Raw genomic sequence first — 6,883 nt, 5'->3', positions numbered from 1 at the left:
CACCATGTGATAGTTTTATGCAAGACCTAGTGTTATTTCTTATCTAGACCAAACCAGGAAGAAAGCCTAAAAAAACAAGGGTCATATCTAAAATTGCTATGCAAATAACAATTTTCGGAGGTATTCTGCAAACTTTTTTTTTGCAAAAGCTCAAAAAGTATTTATGGGTGAATTTAAGGATAGTTTAAAGGCAAATTACTTCAAAGAACCTCTAGAATAATTTTTCAGGGAAACCCTTCCTAAAGCAATACTTGGGCATGTACCTCGTGTAATTCCTATTCAGATACTTAAAAAAATCTTAGAATTATTCATGTAGGAATTTTCTTAATAATCTAAGTAGTTTGTGGTGGAATTGTTCAGATTGTTCATAAAATGAGTTTGGGGTCAAATCTTTACAAAATTAGGTAACAGAATTTGTATTTTTTTTGTATAAATATCTGAGGAGAATGAATTAAAGAAAACCTCAAAACAATATGCAAAGGAATTTATCTTAAACACATGCATAGAGGACTCCATATAATTTTTCAGTAAGTTATTTGAACTGTTCGAGCAATTTATGAAGGAATTAGTTATCTCTTGTAGAGAAAAAATGGTAGGGTTCCGAATATGCATTCAAAAAAATTTGTTGAGTTGCTTGTTGAAGGTATTGGAAGTATTTTGAGAAACTATTTCTGGTTTTTTATTCTGAAGTGGTTGCTCCTTGAAGAACGAAAAAATCATCCAAGCTTTAAACAAACTTTTTGATGTAATCTTAGAAGACAACATGAATCATTCGAGTTCGATAATAAAATTTGGGTCGATTCCTCTCAAAATATACTGCGGACTGTTGATAAAATGTCGTTAAATATTTGGTGGACTGCTTAAATTCGTCAACAAACCCTACGACCAGGGAGGATTTTTTTTTTCTGTTGATCAGGGAAAGGAGGCAGGCAAGACCCGCTATGTCCATGTTGTCAAGTTTCGCCGAAAATGATTTAAAAATGCTTTTTTATTTATTTATTTGTTCAATCAACTGATAATTTATCACCCCAATGACAAAACTGTAGCTTAACGTACAATATGGTGGAATCTTAATAACAAAATACACGTTTAGACTTAGAGGTGTAAGCAACGAGACATTTGAAATTATGAAATTATTATTCAAATACATAAGAGTATAAACTTCCATTAAAAAGAGCGTGTTTTAAAAATGCTATGAGTCGGTTGGTTTGATGAGGAGTGCCAAAAGGTGATAACAAGAATGTTGCTAGAATCCGGATGTTAGTGTCTGGTACCCGGCAAAATAGAGAGCGGTACAAGGAAGCGAGAGCAGTCGAGGAAAGAATCCACCGTAGGAAGAAAAAGCAATATGAAGAAGATATTATTAATGAGGCGCAGAACAGCATGGTACAAAATGATGTGCGGAGATTTAACGAAACTGTCAATGGCGTGTGGAGAAAAACAGCGCCATCTCCCGTCATGTGCAATGACCGTAACTTGCTGACAGACAAAACCATGGTGGCTTCCAGGTGTAAAGAGTACTTTGAGCATTTGTTGAACGGAGAGAACATCAGCGCGTCTCAGAATATATTAACCATCAGCGACGATGAACAAGCTGTGGAGCCCCCGACGCTAGATGAGGTTAAAAAGACTGCTGGAAATGACGAGCTCACGGCAGATTTTTTCAAGCAAGGTGGTGAGCAGCTGTACGAAATACTGCACCGTGCTCTGTTAAGGTAATGGGAGGAAGAAGAACTGCTCTATGGCTGACTAGAGGGCCTCATCTGCCCTCTGCATAAGAAGGGACACAGACTGGAGTGCGCCAATTACCGAGGCATAACGCTTCTCAATTCAGCGTACAAAACAATGTCACGTTTTCTGTTCAACAGATTGAGGACGCTTGAGGAGTCTTTCGTCAGCGAATACCAAGCTGGTTTTCGTGAGGGCCGATCAACAACGGATCAAATAATGATAGAACATGGTTTTCAGACGAAACTGATGACTTTTTTTTAATATTTTATTAGTATCATTCGAAACATTACATTCATTTCTTGCGTGATCTGTGGGGATTTGAATTCGAAACTTGTAATCATCTAAGTTATTGGGTCACCAAGTGGCTCGGTAGCTTAGTTGGTAAAGCGCTCGTCTAGCATACAAGAGTCCTGTGTTCGAATCGCGCATTAATCCATCATTACCACGCGTAATGAGTTAATTAATTTAATAACCATGCGGATTGAATAACAAAAAAGCTCAATATATGTGTTAACATAGAATCTATTTAACTTGATTACCTTGGTACTGCAGTGACGTGTGATAATGATCTTACCCGCGAGGTGAAAAGGTGTCTTGCAGCTGCGAATAGGGCTTTTTACGGGCTCAGTAATCATCTGAGATCCCGTAGCCTGCTTACGAAGTCAAAATTCGCGCTATATAAGACACTGATCCTCCCGGTTGCTGTATATGCCCAAGAATCTAGGACGTTAAAAAAGGCGACCGGAAAGCGTTTGGGGTCTTTGAACGTAAGGTGCTGCGAACAATACTCGACAGTAAACAAGAAACTGGCATCTGGCGCGGCCGCATGAATCATGAATTGTGTCAAGTGGAAGTGGATTTATTAAGCTAATAAAACACGACAGGCTGCGTTAGGTTGGTTACGTGGTACGAATGCCGGAAGAACGACAAGCAAAAGTAATATTCAGTAGAGAACCCGGACGAGGCCGTCGGCTTCGTGGTAGGCCCCGCACACGATGGTTTTTTGCAGTTGAGGAGGACCTTAAAGCACTCAACGTTCAGGGTGACTGGAAGCGATTGGCTCAGGAGTCCAGTGGAGGAGAATTTTCCATTCGGCGTAGATTCAACGTAGCATATTGTTGCCCATCAAGTATCAAGTATCGTTGTTTTTAATTTAACTTTTACTAGCATTCTCACCCCCTCTCTCTTTTTTACCCCCTAAATTCAGTTTTATAATTTTTTTCCCCCTTGGACATGAAAACTGGACTGGATAATGGGTATAAGTAAAAGCTATAAAATGCACTGTCCACATACATTTACAAAGTAATCTACCTACAAATGGAGCCTTGGATTGAACTCATGACCTTCTATTTATCAATTAAAAGTTATAGCCATAAAACCATCGAGCGCTCTAGGATTGTCCAAATCTCAAATAATAAGAACAATCCGTTGACAATTCAGTTGTGGCTATTGTCCTATTGTCAGTATGTCACTACAGTTGAAATTCTTGTTAACAGCAAACAATGTCGCGAAGATCTCAATCTTCAACCGTCCATCGTGACACCAGAGTTCATTTTCCGATTTTCCTTTATTCAGTGAAAAAAACTGCTTCGCTGTGCACAATAAATATCACAACAAATGCTGAAGTTAGGTCAATCTCTCCAATTCCCACAAATACAGCACCCTCATACTCACACCCACACAGTCACACAATCATACGTAATGGCGCTGGTAGTAAATGCGAAACTTTGGGGGTCGAAACAAAGCGCAGATAAATCTTTAAAATTTATAACACACGACAAATTGTTTCCCATTCTTTCGGCGAGCCATAAGCTGCTGCGGCTGCGGCTGTGGCTGTCTAGAGCAACGTTACCGAAGGTGCATTTCCGCCACCTACCCGCTCCCTTCTTCGCCCCTCCAGGCCCAGCCTGCGAGGATCCGATTTTTCTCATTTTATTCCTTTATTTATTGCACTTTGCTTGGTTTGTTGGTCCTTTTGTGGCGATCTCGCACACAATCACAAACAGCTCGGCTTATCTCGACCTCGACTGAAGAATGTTTGCTGCTATACCTACTCCTATGCGAAACCACCCGGTTTACCCTTCCGCAAGGTTTCTGATTTTTGGTGATTTGGGTTTTGGTGGCTTAATGCAGCTCACAGATGCTCGAGCACGTTCGGCCAACATTGGATCTAGGGTCCGCAAGAAATTGGACACGAATTGATGGTATTTGTAGCCGATTGAGGGCTCCAATTTGGACAAATCGATTTTCAACTCTATGAAGAAAGATTGACAGCATGACAGACGAAAATAATCATTCATTTTATTCGACATTTTTTCCAATTTTTCTACATTGAATATTCTGTGTAACTCATTAGAGCTGTACCAGGGAGGGAGCTTCGAAATCATTGGGCCATTGGGTAGTTTCGAACATGGCATCAATCATTTGATTCAAGTGTTCAGTTATAAAAATTAAAATCAGCGTGATAAATGTTACTAGGAGTAGGTGCACTTTCTGATGATTTTTTGCAGATATTTTCCATTGATATAAAGACGAAGTGGTAGCTGCCTGCGGATACATAAGCACTGCTTTTTTCCATTTGAATTTAATCAATTCGAACTGTTACCCGTATAAAAATAAGAATTGTTGGAGATGCTGCCTTTGGAATTCCAACTACGACAAATGTTTTCGTCTATCTACCTGGTACAAACCTCAGCGATTCGTTTGAGCAAAGGGCAATCTCAAAAGTAAGACTTATGTTTTCCCCTCGTAATTTGCACATGCAAGAGTCAAAAAGGGATCGATGGTAGAAAAACTAGTATTGGAAAGCACTGTTTTTGTAGCACTTAAAAACACTGTTATATTTGTTTTAATTAATTATGATTCGTAGTTTACGGACAACCAGCCGAGTGGAAGTATAACAACTACCGAAAAATTAAGCATTACATAGACTTTGCAATTGGATTCAATGTACGAATTGATGTGAAGTTTGCGAAAAAGTTATATGTCTTCTCGGTGAGAATCGAACTTACGTCTCCCTGTTCTCTAGATAGAGCGCGTTATTCCTACGCCACGAGAGGGCTCATAGACGCAGAAGTTAACCTGAATTCGATTTCAACCCAATAATCATATGGTCTCTTCCTGTTCTATTCCTTTTGGTTGTTTTAAAAAATTTTGAGAACAGAAATAATTTGTGTACGAACTGTTCGAACTACAGAAAGAACCTTCATCGCACAAAAACCGCCTACCACGGCTTCCCACATAGTCGGGAAATTACGGTTGTTTTGTGCTTGTGGTCGCTTCTCTCCAACTCTCTGGAGGGCACAAAGAAAAGATCGCACATGGACGAGCCACGTCATCAAGCCGCAGTCAGCCACAAAACCACACACCACCACCACCCAATGGGAGACGTCCAACAGGGTAGACAACAACGATGTCATAAAATGAACTTTTGCTCTATACCTACCCACCTAGCAATGAATGGAGAAAAGAAGGAAAAAAACACGCTGTCGCTAGATGTGTGACATGTTTGCAAAGGCGAGTTCTGTTCTGTTGTTCTCAATCACACAAACACGCGCACATACACTTGAATTCACTGTCGAGGTTGGGTGGAATAAGGTCGTTTGTATGTTTTCACGGGGCATGATGAGGCCATATTCTTTGCCATTGATTACTATCGGTTGGGAATTAATCTGCACCAGACGTGACATTTTCCGAATCTGTTTTTTTAAAGAGATGCTGCGTCGTATCGGAAGTTTGTTTAGTTAGGAATCGTACTGGATGATTTCATGAAAACTTCCATGAACCGGCAATATGATCTGTATTTTAAAACTTTCTGGTTATATCCTTAAGATTCTTTTTCTTTTTCTTTTTGGCATTACGTCCTCACTGAGGAAAAGCAATAAGCACTCCACAGTTATTAACTGAGAGCTATATTAGCTATAGCTATATCGTGTGGCATCTATGACCAGGGAAGACAAGAATTTCCATTACGAAAAGATCTTGGACCGACTGGGAATCGAACCCAGACACCTTAAGCATGGCTTTGCATTGTAGTCGCGGACTCTAATCACTCGGCTAAGAAAGGTCCCTTAAGATCATAGATATTGTTAGGCTAATTTCATTTTCCCCTTAAACAGGTTTGATTAGATCCAGTAAACTGTGTTTTGATACCATCGTCTGCCGAATACTAAATTTTGTATTTTCTTTCTTTTTTCAGGTATTGAAGCGGCTCAGAATCAATAAATCTTTTAGGTCAAGGTAAATTTTCTAAATAATTGAGATTTAATTAATAGTTCAGAACTTCTTTGGCACGGGGGTGACCCATTTCACATGAAGATGTTTGGCATAATGGACATTTCGCGTAAAGTAGTTCCATACAAGAACAGGTAGCATTTTAAAGAAGGAATATAATTCTCAGTATGCCAAACGTCCATTATCCCACCCCCGTTTGGCACAAACAGCAATGATACTCACAGAGGCGCGTCCACATTCAAAACCATGGGTATTAGACTGGCCCAGCTTAGTATGGGAGAAAAATAAAGTTGTATAATTCCACGGGGCACCCACCAGGATTATTCTTTAGGGTTAGAGGAAGACTTCCTGAAAGTTTCAGCTCATTTGGTCGTTCCATGAGCTGGCGCAATTGAATTGAAGTTAATATGGGATTTTCAGCTCCAACATACAGGAAATAGCACATCATCTCCTGTTTGAGTCAGGAAAATTGTGGATCGCGTTCAATTGAACCCAGAATGTCAAAAACACTACTTGATACTATAGCAAACAATATTGTAGAAGGTTGTATGATGATAAAAATTGATAAAGTTGGTGTTTTAACTATCTGAAGTAGATTTACAATATTGCTTAGTATTTCTTCAACTTAGCTGGGTGGTAGCCACTAAGCGCATCATAGCCACCTATGACGCTGGGCGAGCTGCGGCACAAGGTGCATGCACATGTGTGATTGTACGGGAGTGCTGATCTAAGCCTAATTTTGAACAACTGAAAGCTTAATGAAAATGAACTTAAATCCAGATACAACCTTCGGCAATTATGTTCATTAGGGTATCAACTAGTGAATTTGTCATTCTGGGCTCAATTGAACGCGATTAACTAGTGTACGAGACGAAACAGTGACATAGGGTCAATTTTCAATATATTTGAGACGAATATT

Source organism: Aedes aegypti, chromosome 1 (genome assembly GCF_002204515.2).
Source record: "Aedes aegypti strain LVP_AGWG chromosome 1, AaegL5.0 Primary Assembly, whole genome shotgun sequence".
Classification (NCBI taxonomy): domain Eukaryota; kingdom Metazoa; phylum Arthropoda; class Insecta; order Diptera; family Culicidae; genus Aedes; species Aedes aegypti.
The sequence above is the reverse complement of the archived record's forward strand: the minus strand, read 5'-3'. Positions refer to the sequence as shown.